Source organism: Coturnix japonica, chromosome 5 (genome assembly GCF_001577835.2).
Source record: "Coturnix japonica isolate 7356 chromosome 5, Coturnix japonica 2.1, whole genome shotgun sequence".
Classification (NCBI taxonomy): domain Eukaryota; kingdom Metazoa; phylum Chordata; class Aves; order Galliformes; family Phasianidae; genus Coturnix; species Coturnix japonica.
This window is the reverse complement of record NC_029520.1, coordinates 11,922,396-11,936,426: the sequence shown is the minus strand read 5'-3', so window position 1 is coordinate 11,936,426 and position 14,031 is coordinate 11,922,396. Positions and strand designations below refer to the sequence as shown.

At 38.6% G+C, this 14,031-nt stretch overlaps 1 protein-coding gene and 1 long non-coding RNA gene across 7 annotated transcripts in view; one reads left to right on the top strand and one right to left on the bottom strand.

Moving 5' to 3' along the window:
* Positions 1-13,461, bottom strand: part of LOC107314577 — a 69,469-nt gene extending 56,008 nt beyond the window's left edge. Inside the window, exons 1-2 of the long non-coding RNA XR_004307492.1 lie at positions 12,133-13,461; positions 9,349-9,467 (exon numbers count right to left, since the gene is read on the bottom strand). This is a non-coding gene — a long non-coding RNA (uncharacterized LOC107314577). The remainder of the gene's footprint in view (positions 1-9,348; positions 9,468-12,132) is intronic.
* A 60-nt stretch (positions 13,462-13,521) lies between these two features.
* The window catches only part of ARNTL (aryl hydrocarbon receptor nuclear translocator like), a 44,177-nt gene continuing 43,667 nt past the window's right edge, over positions 13,522-14,031 (top strand). For 5 of the 6 annotated variants that reach the window (XM_015863936.2, XM_015863934.2, XM_015863937.2 and 2 more), the window contains exon 1: positions 13,524-13,632. The gene's annotated coding sequence lies outside the window, so the exon portion shown is untranslated. Of the gene's footprint in view, positions 13,640-14,031 lie in introns of all 6 variants that reach the window. The other variant, XM_015863931.2, reaches the window with a different exon arrangement.

Genomic DNA, 14,031 nt, shown 5'->3' with positions numbered 1-14,031 from the left:
AATATTTTTATTTCAAAAAACACAAAGTGCACTTTAGAGCTAAAATTCGTGATTGTTAAAAATAGATAATTTGGTTTAAAACATTTTACTTTAAGCCTGAGAAGATAGTATGGTGACTACCAAACTGAATGCTTCAGAAACTTAAGTGAAACAGATAATAGAAATTACACACACAAAAAAAAACCAACAAACAAACAACTAGACACAAATAACTCTTAGCAGTGAAAATAACAACTTTCTTTAAACACTTGAGTTCCTCTGGCACAGCTACTAAAAACCAGAAAGCATTCTCTTCAGACATTTTCATTAACGGCACTGCAGCTGTAAAAGACCTAAGCAGAAAATAGCCTCTGAGTATTTGAGTAATTGTTTTTAGGTGAACATTAAACGGCAATTACCAACAAATCTCTTGCATATATCATTTTTCCACTAATCTTCACTCAAGCACAGGGTATAGAAGTCTGTAAATGAAATACACTGATGCAGTTCTGCCCCCTCCTGTTCTGTACGTGCCAATGACTTTTGAAATAGACTGAATAACCCAAGAGTACTGCAACAAACTAGCATAAACTAATTTGATGGAAGTTACAAGACACAGATCAACCTTACAATAATTTCTCTGGATTCTGACCTACCAATCCTTAAGTATTTATTAAAAGAAAAGAGAAACATAGAGAAACATAATCATAGAATCACCAAGACCTATAAGGTCACCCAGTCCAACCATTCACCTATTACCAATAGCTCCCACTAAACCATATCCCTCAATACAACATCCAACTGTTCCTTGAACATCACCAGGGTCAGTGACTCTATCACTTCCCCGGGCAGCCCATTCCAGTACCTGACCATCCATTCCAAGAAGTAATACTTGTTAATGTCCAGTTTGAATCTCCCCTGCTGTAGCTTGAAACCATTCCCTCTAGTCTTATCCCCAATGACACGAAAGAAGAGACTGACCACCTGCTCACTGTAACCTCCCTTCAGGAAGTTATAGAAAACAATAAGGTCTCCCCTGAGCCTCCTCTTCTCCAGGCTGAACATTCCCAGCTCCTTCAACCTCTCTTCATTATGTATTTATGCACCAAAAGTAAACTATAATTCTATTTTTTCTATTTACTTTGTTGCAGAATTATATTCAATAATATTTTTAATATATATAATTCACCACTTATTCTAACCTAGATTTCTGTCCCTAATGACAATAAATTCTTAAGAGAAAAAGCTTTAAGAGGCAGCCTGTACAGTTGGAATAACATAAAAATAGTAACATACAGTTGGAATAGTACAAGAATAGTTGAAAAAAGACAGCCAGAGAATATCTAAAACTCACCAACTCTGAGGCCTTTGGTTAAGAAGGAAACAGGTTGAGAGTCACCACTAGAACTCCACAAAGGTGCAACTTCCAGACAGAGATGCTACCTTAGTGGTGGTCAGCCCTTAAATGAATTCTAGGAGAGATAGAGTCAAACTCCACCCCTTCCAGGAGCACATCTGAATTACCTTCATCTGTGCTCCTGCAGCTGACCTGACACAAATCTTGTTTCATGGCTCATACCAGAGCTGTTGTTCCAGATATGTAAGAAATCATCACTGTCAACATAAAGGTTGCGCATATCTTACCTAACTAATATTTAAATATAGACTGTTTTTTACCAGTTATTACGCTGGAGTTTAATTATTCCATTCTTCAGTAATTCTTGATACGTGTATTTGTATGGGAAGCTGTTAATTACAGCCTGAACCTCTGATTAAACCATCTGAGGCAAATGTCTGGTCAGCTGTGGGAGCACAGGTGAGAGTAATTTAGCTGTGCTCCTGGAAGGGGTGGAGCTTGAGTTCATCTCCTCTAGACCTCATTTAAGGGCTGACCACCACTAAGGCAGCATCTCTTGGAGATTGCTTCTTGGTGGAGAGTGTTTCAGTGGTTTCTAACAGAATGAAGGCTTTCATATGGGTGAGTTTTTCCTGTAAATGATCTGTTGGCTGTTTATTATTAATCTTTTTTCATTATTGCTACCATACAGTATTTAATTGCATTATTGTGTATAGCCATGCAGTTATGATGTTTTACATGTTATGTTTGAATTTTAGAGGTGTGCCTATACATTCTGCTGTGATACTATGGATGCTGAAATAATCTCATATTTTATGGCTTGATATGATGACCAGAGAAGTTTATGCCTGTATAGGTTTGGTGATTCTGCAGTTTTAATATCTCTATTTAAAAATATATACATATCTTCCAAAAAGGGAAATGAATGTCTTCTCTTCAGGAAGATTTTGTTGCTTTTGCTGAATGTTTTGCTGAACTGATTCTAAATGTGGCAATAAGGTCTCACTCTTTTAACTTGATAGAACTTTGTTCCACCATTTAAAAGGGCCACCTAATGCAATTCCCATTAATACTATTATCACTGTACAAAACCTTCTTAGTACATAAGTGTTGTTTTTTTTTCTATTAGGCATTTCTCTGGTTTCGTTTTATCATTTGTACCTGTTGTAAACCCAGGAGGTGGCTAATCACCATAGTAATTTGTTCACTCCCCCCTTCCTAGTGGGATGGGGGAAAGAAGCAGGAAAAAAAATATAATTCATGGGTTGAGATTGAACTAGTTACTAAGACAGAGATAAGGAGAAGGATAATAGTTATTACTATATATATATGTGTGTGTGTATATATGAATTATATAGTAAGAGATGTACAAGTGATTACCTACCATCCTCCAAGAGATGCCCAACTTGCCCCTTGAGCAGTGGAAGAAAGAAAAAGATGAACTCCCACCCTTTTCAAAACTCTTTCATCTTGATATTATGGTATGGAGTTTTTCTTTGGCTGGTTTAAGTTTGCTGTCCTAATTCTGTTCCCTCTTAGCTCCTTTGAATGCCTCTCAGAAAACCACTTCCCAGGTGCCTTCTCCTATTACGGTATACACATTATACCTTATCTACTCATAGATGATGTAACTTCACTTTATTGTGAAGAATCCAGCTTTTGAACAGAGATGTGAAAGTTTAAAAAGTGTTTCCTGTCAGTATTTTCTAAGAAAGTAATACAGCATTTTGATATCTGGAATTCTTAGCCTGATTCTGTGTTGTTCTCTGGCAAGCAATCATGATTCTTTACCACCAGTTCTCATATATTTGAAAATGAATAATATTACACACAATAATAATAATGCTTGCGTGTGACTACTTCATTATAGGACAGTTCTGAACCTGAATTGTTTAATTTAAATCCACTGCCTTCTAAATCAACCTCAGATTTAAGTCAATATTAAAATGGAAAGAAATGTGACCTTTCAGGTTCTGAAACTGATACCCACCAGTACAACAAATGAGACATAGTTCAAATGGTTGGAAAAGATTTTGGCACTCTCTGAGTTACTGAAATTTAACTTTGAACATTTATATTGTAGCTCTGAAAACAATATTTTGTTTGTATGTAGTTTAGTTTGTTATTTTTGTGCTTCTAGCATCAAAAAAGGTATCTCTAAGGGTTAACAAAACCCTTGTGACTGAGTACTAGTAACCATGGAAATATGAGTCAAAGACCAACATCAAGCTAACACAGGTGTTGACAGACAGAAAATACACCTATGATGAATTTGCTACACATGAAAGCTTGCTGGATCTGTATCAACTGCATTAACAATGTAGAAAGCCTTTGGAATGCTTAAAAGCATGTAACATTTACTATGGATTCTCACTGTAAGAAAAAGGAAATGCCTTTAAAGGTAGTTTTTAAAGCACTCAGTGCAATTGAACTAGTCTAAAAGCAGAACAAAATAAGGTTAAAATGGTTACTATGTGAATAGGAATAGTAAGAATGCAAATGAAAAGACTAAATGAAGCCCAGCTGAAGTTTTCTTAGACTAACTTTGTATTTATGGAGCTCACATAGCCAATGGCCAATGACATCTGAGTAACTTGTGTTAGCATTAAGAAGGTTTTCTCATCTGCTGAAAGCCCCAACTTCAACAGTATTCAAGAGAAACAGTCATTCGGTGTATAATTTATTGGTCAGGCTATCTACTTTGCAAAAATAAAGCATGAATGTTTAACTATTTTCTCAGAGACAGGCCAAAGCCAAAAAACCATTATTTAAACAGCCACAATCACGGTCCTTAAACATATGCATTCCCCCCAAAAAAATTAAAACATAAACAACCAAAAAAAAACCCAAAAACAAAAAACCACCATATATTTTTTTGCTATAATTAGGAAACCCCGGCCATCTGCAGTAGATATGTATTTTCTTTTTTCCAAAAAGACATCTGGATAAATTACATCTACTGGAAAAATGCAATTACACATATATAGTAAAATATATATCTATAATAAATGTACACATGGCTTATGTTACAGAGGTGTGCTGTGACTCCAAAAAGCCAAGATGTGTCAATATGATCAGTCCTAACCTTACCCAATGTGGCCAAACAGACACTATCTCACTTTAAGTCTGAGAAACATTAGACAAATTAATCCAGACCTCCTTCCTTGCTTTTCTTTTTAACTTACAGCTATCAGAAATAGAAATCTCTTTCTCTTCTGCTCTTGGCTCCAGGGAGATCAAACACATCCAAGCCAGGAATACTTCTCTTAAACCACAGTCATTTACATGCCCAGATAATCAAAATAGTAATACCACACTTCTTCAAATATGCTCAACAAAGAACTGTAGGCTTTAAAACTATGCAGTGAGGGCATATGGCTCCATAAGACTTAACATCCTTAGAGAAAATCTATTTCACCCTTTCCTTTCTGTAGGCCTTTAGGAATTTTTTGTAAGATATGTCATCTTTACTTACCCAGGGCCAAGGAAAGAATGACATTTGATTTTGCAAACTTCTATGACAAACTCTTTTTTTCCTTTCTTCTTTGCCCTTCTGTTTTTCTGTTTTCTACAGAAAAAAACATGTAGACCTTTAGGTCATAAATGTATTGCAAATTTCTGTCAGTGTGACTTTAATGATCAGGGTTGTAAATAGCTGAAGCATCATTTTAATATTGGTAGTTACACTTGGGGAAAAAAAAAACAAAACATTTTTGATAAGATACTGGGGATCCCTGACACATTGTACTATGACTGGGACTAATTGTTTGTCAGAAATCAAGAGGTAACCTGGGCCTGTGTTTGCTGAGTTAAAGAAGAAAGCTTTCACTGTTTCCAATGAAATATCTATTTCTGATATCTGTGGCCCGCTGTTCCACTGTGCTACCACCTGTTTTACCCAGTTACCATCATTTTAAATGCAAGATCAAGTTAATGAAATGAAAAATGAAGATACTCTCTGGACAATGTTTTCTTGCAATTTCTTGGTCAGTTTTAGGAGCAGATATGTTCAGTTATGGGTACATTTAAACTACAGTAGTTATTCTTAATTTCATTATTATGTCCATAGAAATCTCCTAAGCCTATGCTTAATCTGCAACATATTAATACTAAGCAAAGATAAATAAATGAAGAAATCCCATTCTAGCATTCTTGAAGTGAGTTATAGAGATTAAATTCTATACATTATGGTCTTTCAGTAAAACAGTGCTTTCTAAATACTTAATTTTTGAAATTCAACTGGATTCCTATCCTACTTAAAGGCTTGACAAATGAAATGGCCTTTTGTCTATTTTGCTGATACAGGATGTGGCATCAAAGATCCCACTCCCAATCAGAGTAATTACTGCATTATACTAATCACTGCAATGCTAGTAATATATGAAAAATATTGCAGAAAAATACAGTTTATTACACAATCTGAATTTATTCCATGGGTTATGTGAGATATAATTTATAGAAGAATGCATTTCCTAATGTTCTAAGTGAATACTGGCTGCAGTTCATATTTCCATTTTACATGATGAATGATTTTTTGAGTAATACTTGGGAAGTCACCAATTCAAAATTTAAGAGAAATAAAAAGGCTGGCTGAAATGTTGGAACAGCAGCCAAAAAATAAAGTCTTCATATCAGCTAATTAATGCAATTATGGCTATGATTATCTTAACTGATTATTTGTGACACTTTAGCCACTTCTCTGAACTTCAAGCTAGTATCTAAAATAAATAGGTGTGTTACAACAGATCTCTGGCAAAAAGAAAAGCATGAGAATAATTTGCATCTTGTATTTCAGTGGAGAATCTTGAGTGATTTAAGCTGTTTTAATATATGCTTTCATTTAAAGCCACGAGTAAAGTAATATCTCCATGTAATTAAAATTGAACAGAAAGTCAGAGATGCAGATCCATGACTGTTTAAATAAATAATTTACTTTGAAAATAAAGGATGTCTTCTAAAGTAACTTCATGAATCTGTGATAGATCTCTTATACTCCTCTTCTCTGTCCTAGGCATGAGATTATTCTCTTAACTTCTAGCATGGGTAATGAATATTTGTTCCATAAATAGGTACGCGCTACTAAAACACAAAAGGAGCCTAACTGCATTGACAAGTTAAGAACACTGTCAATAATGTAGATCTTTTGTGGACTGCATTTTGTTATTCACTAATAGCTTGATCTGCACGGCTACAGATGATGTCTTCAGCTTGAAAAATAGCTTTGTATTCAGTTCACAAAGCAACATGTAAAAACCTGAAAAAAACACACCATGAAAGAACATTTCCTTTTTTCATTCAAAGGTCTGATCCAAAAATCACATAGGAGAGTCTTTCAAATAACATAATGAGCTGCAGGTCAGATCTGTAAAAAGCACACATTCAATTCATGCCTTCAGCAAAATGTATGCTGTAATGAGTACATATATACACCTTCACTAATCTTTTCACGCTTGACCTTTTTGTGCCATACAGTATATACTTTATTTTCTTTTTCATAAAGATTTTGAAGTTGTGTAACCCAGCACTGATTCTAAACAACAAATAAAATGTTAGGGAACAGTTGTTCAAATGTGGAGTAAAAAGAGCATGTAGAAACTGTACTTAGTTATTCAAATGTTGTATAGAAATTATACTATGGATGGCATAACTCCTATTTATGACAGACTAAGCGTATTTCTAAACACAATTAGAAGAATTATATAGGAAACACAGAATGCTGCATTATATCATTAACATATTTATGTTGTGTCATGATTAATTATTATGGGAGAAAACCTAAGGAAATTCAAAACAATAGCCTACCCCAAGCCACTACTTCCAACTTCAAGTTTGAATTTATTAAAAGTTCGAGTCATAAATAACAGTAGAAAAGCAAATACCTAAGAGAACTTCTTTTAGAACAGAATTTCTCTTCATAGAAGGAAGAGCATTCTAGCTACCTTACCAAATTTGACACTCAGGCTTAGCTTGGTTCAGTACTCTGACCCAGGTAGCTTGCAGCAGAAGCATGTGAAGAATCTCTGAATAGGATTTTATTTTGTCAGGTGTTATAAGTTGGCCTGTCATTAAGTTCTTAGTGTTGCCTGCAATCTCATGCACTGCTTCTAAACCTTTGGTTCAAGCACTGGAAAGATGAGGGAGGACAGGGAAAAACATTGCGAACTGTCTGGGCACATAGCTTCACTTTGTGTTTGGTGCAGGGATCCAGTGCCTGCCATATCCAGCAGTGCCCATATTTTGTCCTTTTTCCTCACCAATCTTTTTCCAAAGATTCTTTTGGAAAAGTTACCTTTATTCTCTGCCATAAATACACTGCCCTTTTTTAGAGATGACTGGGATTTAACATCCCTAAAAACTTACTTCCCTCTATGTGAATGAACAGATGAAGTTATAGAACTTTACAGCAATTTGCAGTTTATTTGTATAATTACTTGATTCTGGAATTAGATTGCAGCTTGGAAACCACTTGGTATTTATTAAGTGTAAATATTTCTAAGTAGCTCTACCACATATATATAGCTTGCCTGTGTATATAACTGATTAATATATACAGTATTCTCTGTTATTTGCAGTAGTCACTGGAATTTATCCCCAACATATGTTACTGTGGATTCATTTTTGTTGCCTTTTTCAGGCACTGAAATGCCATATCTATTTAATGGGATTTGCTGTGTGTGTATGTATATATATATGTAAGTACACACACACACATTTTGTTCGCAGCATAGCAAAACATAACAATGGGCTAATATCAATGCTGCTGATACAGTGACCTTTATTTTAACATGAAACAGCCAGAAAACATATATGAGAAAAAACAACTGAGTGACTGAGCACAAGGATGAGAACAGATTTTAAAGCTAAGTACAGTTAAGTATCTCTTAGATTGTAAAGATGCCAACTAACATCCCATTATAATGTGCCAGCTGCTGTCCAAATAGATCACAAAATGAAAGCTCCTATGCTGAACAGAGCTTAAAATAGAGCAGCTGATGAGTAAGATAGTAGGTCCTCTATAATCTTCATATTTCATGCATTAACACAGGCATGTCCAACTCATGGCCATGGCCCACCCCAGCACCATGTGCACTGCAGTCACCCCCAGCCCTGCCATGTTGGCCCCTGAGTTGGAGGTGGATGTTGGTGGGATGGCAGTAGGGGCAGAACGTTCCCACCAATATTACAATACACATTGTTGCCATGTGAAAGATGGCAGCAGGGGGGCAGTCTGACAGCGTGGTGTCTGACATGGAAGTGCATATAAAGCAAAGGTGTGGAATTGAATTCTTCCAAGCAGAAAGAAATGGCCCCCATCAACATTCACGGACACTTACTGAATGTTTGTAGAGACCAGCCAGTAGATGTGAGCATGGTGAGGCATTTCAGCAGTGACAACAGTGGCTATGGGTCACCTTCACTGGTACAGGCTTTTACAAGCACAGCATGGAGGCTTTTATCCATCCCAGGCAGAAATGCATAGCTAGTAATAGTGACTATGTATTACATAGCTGAGAGTTTGCTCTTACATGCCATTTTGCTCTTTGCGTGTGTTGTCGTTTCCATGTAAAGAAGTAGAAGACATTACTTCTGGAGCAGTCTACGTATGTGCAGCCCAAGACAATTCCATTTCACTCAGTGCAGGCCACGCAAGCCAACAGATAGAACAACCAAACATGAAAAATCTGCACTATCAAATATTCCCAGAGTTGCTTTTCTTTAAGAAAAATCTGCAGCAGAACAAACATATCAAATTGTTTGACTATTTAGTCTTTAGAATATATAGATATTTTTTGATTTCTACAGTCAAAAACTCCATTGTCATCATTGAAATCCTAAAGGAATGAAACTGAAATTCAATTAAGTAAGTAAAATAGAACCAAGCCTCGAGTTTTTAAATATTTCATAGCTTCTTGTCAGAATGTGTTGCAAACATCATGTTTTCAAGGTACTTGGAAAACAGCTAAAATGTTTTGTGACACAAAAAAAATAACCAGAGGTACTGAGTGCCTTACCAGACTCCTTAGAAAGCTGTCAGCAAGGTGCTTCGGTTGTAAATGCAGCTTTGCATCTGACTTAATATATGGGCGTAATGCTGGCCAGCTCATTCAATCTCCAGGTCTGATCTTCCTATCTATGAAAGAGACAATCAAAGCTGTATATGTACTGCCTTGTTGTGGCTATTCTGTGAAATTTAGCTTACAGTTTGATAGATTCTGTTATTCTTAAATGAAGCTTAAAAAATATTATAGCATCCTCTCCCCAAATAAAGCCAGTAAAATGCCATGCTTGGGCTCAAAGTATTCAATAAGTCACAAAGAAATGAAGTCAGCAATTTCAAGAGTATCTTTAGTTTAACTCAGTTTAAACAAAACAGCTCCTAAAAGATCTTTTTTGGTGGGGAGGCAGGAATCTTACAGCAGCTACCTCTAGGCTTATACATTTATAAAAGGGAGAAAGTAATAGACCATTGAATCAAAATTGCTGCAAGGATGGTTAGAGATCTATTATTTATCAACAGCGATGATAAATAAAACTTTATTAAACATTTTGATAAAATTTCAGGGCAAAAAATAGGCAGGAAGGAAAGTCCCGACTGGAAAATCTTGCTGTTTCAAGAGGTTGTCTTTCTGTAGCCTTTAAGATTTCAAATTTAAACCATTTTATCATTAACATTTCATTAAATTACTTAGAATTTGCTATTTTTTGTTCAGTTTAGACACTTCCAGCCTCTGAAATATTAGTGAAATTACATGTATTTTAAAGAAGTAAAAACTCTATAAGAGCTATGACCTCCATTATGTTTGAATCCAATGAAAATACAAGATCTTCCCTGGCCTTCCATGAAGACTGAACAAATATTGCTGAGAATACTTGGTATTCTTAACTCTCAGGCCTTAATCTTTCTCCTTAGATTCTTCTTCCTGTTTTTGTTATGCTGCCAGATACTGGATTGCCAATTCTTGTGAGTTCCTATGGAATCTCAGAATACTAATTGGTGTTCTTAGAGACCCTGAGGCTGGAATCAATGGGCTGTAGAAGGCCGTTCTTTCTTATTCTTTCTTTTTTCTGTTTTCTTCTTATTATTTTTTCTGAAGGAGCAAGAGGCATGTGAAAAAGTCAATATTTATTGCTTTATGTTTGTTTTTATGTTTTTGGTTTTTTTTTCTTTTTTTTTATTGTTGGAATTTGGAAATGTTGAGATAGGAGTAAACATACACTACTTAAATACCAGACAGTTGTTTCTACAAACAAAAGCAGAAAGAAAAAAACCTAATATTTGCCTGGTGTTGTGTTGTAATTCCTTAACAATCTGAGGAGCTGAGAGTGAGTAAGTAATGGTGCATTGTGATGAAAACTCAGCAAGGTTTGAGCCAGCCACACATGGGCTGTGACAGACTGATAAGCAGAACATCACTCTAAAGGTTTGTTTGTTTGTTTCTGTATGCAACAGCACCAGCCTCTAACTGGGTTGAAACTTGTCACGAGCTTTGTGGAAAAAGGTGGAAAAGATGGACTTTTCTGAGTTTTGTGAAGTACAGACTGAATGGGAGACAGGGTATTCAAGTTGCTAAGTCATGCTAACTTTCTATGAGCTATGACTTTTGCTGCAGATAAGATCATAGCTTGTCACTGTAGATTTCTCAAGCTGAGGAAGAGATTGGTTAGAAGAGTAAAACAGGCAAGTAAATATCACATATCAGAAAATCTTTAAGCAAAATGCAAGTGTTTTAAATGTGAAATACCTAGATCCACAGTTAAGTGCTAATACATACAGCATATCTTGGACGTATTTCTGAAGACAATAAAAAAATAATCACAGAATTATCAAGGTTGGAAAAGACCTAGAAGATCATCTAGTCCAACCATTAGCAATACCTCCAAATGATGTAGCAAAAAGCCATGCTCCAAAGACTCAGATAAGTGTCTCCCTTGATATCTCTTATTGGGGTTATGAATCATGTTTCAGAGAAAACATAACTAAAGCATCAAGGAAATAACTTAGCAGGTTGCTTCTGGACTTCTAGAAATCTGCTGCTACCCCAGAGATATTATCAGTGAATGTTTGAAGGGAGGGAAGCTAGCAGGATTCAAGTTATCATTTGAGAAAATAGACTCCTTTTTGCATGTAACTAGATATCTAGATTTAAAGAAGAAGAAGAAGGAAAAATTGCAGATTGTAAAGTGAAACCACTGATAAAAAGCCCTGTTGTTTTTCAGGTAGGTTTGTTTTAATGACGGACATAACCCCTGTTCTCCTTGATACAAAGTATCTCTTGATACAAAAATCTCAGGCTAAGGAAGCGGTTACTGTAGCATTCAAACATGAATGTGGTAGAGAAAATCAATAGATTGTGATACAGGCTGGTTGTTCCAACAGCCCGCTAATGATCACAGTTTTCAGTGCAATCACCACATAGCAGGCTCTCCTCCCATTTCTACATCATAATTTGAAGCCAGATATAAGCTTGAATTTTGACATGTAAGCATAATGCGACCATTCATTATTACATAGTTAAGGAGGCAGCTAAGTTCCCGATTAAGGCTTAATTTAATGCCTTCTTTAAAAACAACCCAAATTCAGAAAATGAATCATATCAGAATTGACTTACTGAGGAAATGCTATGGAAATAGAAGCATATGTGTACAGTGCCCTGAACAGAGGACATGGTGGAGCTGGTCTTTCTAGCAGATTCCACAGTCTGTGGTATCATCTCAGATTCAAGTGTTTCTTCAAGAATTACCCATTATGGAAAATACACCCTCCCAGTGTGTAGCCTGTGCACCTGAAGTCCTACCTCTTCTTTCTGCAGTATACAGACACAAGCTGGAAGAATGATGAAAACTCTATTGTGGTGACTGTAGAACTCGCTTCAACTTGTGATTTCTTAGCTCTTGGGTGATAATCGTTGTACCCTTGAAATTTAAAGGGTGTAACAGTTGGTTATAAAAAGCCTTATTAAACTACACAAAAATTTTTACTGCACTGAACTTAAGATTTATTTTAAAGAATGTAGCAGAATGGGATTGGTATACAACATCATATGCTGAAAACCAGAATTTGATTAACCAGATGCTGTTATTTCCTTTAATTTCTCATTAATAGAAACAATTCAAAACAATCATTTACTGGGAAATATGACATATGGCCTGCTAAGCTGCTTTCCTACAGAAATAACAAAAGATCATTACTCTTGGCATCAAGCCCTACAGCAGTCACTGGGCTCATTAAGGCTGACAGTGTGTGGCTGAACGCAACAGGAAGATGATTTCTACAGGTGGGTAGAAACAACAATGAAAACTATGAAGACTTGTGAGAAAGAAGTAGTCAAGGAGATTTCTCCACCTCCGGAACTTCTGTGCACTAAACCAAATCCAAACAGTAAAACGGTTGCTAAAAGATGACAGAATAATAGAGTCGATTGTGTTGGAGTGGACTTTTAAAGGGCATCCAGTTCAACTCCAGGCTGGAGTCTCTCCAGAAGAGACTGAAGGAACTGGGGCTGTTTAGATGGGGAAAAGTAGGGTGAGGGGAAACCTTATTGCTCTCTTATAGTATCTGAAAGGTGTTCACAGCAGCCCAGGGAGGTGGTTGAGTCACCATCCCTGGATGTGGTGCTCAGGGACAGGATTGAATGGAGGCTTGTGAGGGTGGCATGGTTGGGTTGTGGTTGGACTCGATGATCCCTGAGATCCATTCCAACCTGAGTAATTCTATTATTTGATGTACAGGGGCACAGTGAGGTCAGGTTGCTCAGAGCCCCGACCATGACAGTCTCTGGGCACTGGGTTTCCACCGTATCTCTGTGCAATACGTACCAGTTCCTCACCACCCGCCTTGTTACAAACACCTTTATACCCACTATACACAATGTGCTCACAGCGATGACCGGCCACTATAACGCCCGCCACCGCCACATCCGGGACACCGCGCCCAATGCTGAGGGGGGCGGAATCAAAACTCCCGGCCGGCTCTCCGATTGGCTGCCGCTCCAGGAGCGCCCGCGGATTGGCCTCCACTCAAGAGGGCGGGCGTTGCCCCGTTGCCGGCCTCTCATTGGACGAGGCCTCTCGGGAGCCGCTCTCTGATTGGCGGGCGGGCGCGTCCGGTGCTGGTCCGGGGGAGGGTGCGATTGGCTGGAAAGTAGGTTAGTGGTGCGCCGTTGGGTGGCAAGCCAGGCGGAAAGTAGGTCAGGGACGGGGGCTGCCCGCGGCGGGTGCCGCTCCGAGCCACGCGCGGTGCCCACGGACGGCGACCCCCCCCCACAACACGGCCCGGGGCGCGGCAACGAGAGGGGGTGAGCGGTGAGCGGCGGTGGGCGGGTGGGAAGGGGAGGGGGGCGCTAACGGGCGGCCACGGGAGCGGCTTCCCCGGGGCCAGCGGGCCGGGAGGGAGATGCGGACGGAGCGGGCCGACCTGACCGGAGCAGGAGGCGGCGGGTGGCAGCCGGCCACGGGGCAGAGCGGGGCCGGGAGGGAGGAGGGGAAACGCGGTGCCTCTTCCCCGCCCGCATCCCTCCGCCCGCCCTCGTGCCCCGGGGTCTCACGGCAAAGCCGGGCCCCGGGAGCGTGTGTGCCGGAGCTACGAGAGATGGCAGCGCCCGGGGGATGCGGGCGGCTCCGGGCAGGCCGGGCGGTGGCAGCGGGTTGGGGCAGCTGCGGGACGGATCCGTGCTGCAGCCAGAACAACGCTTCCA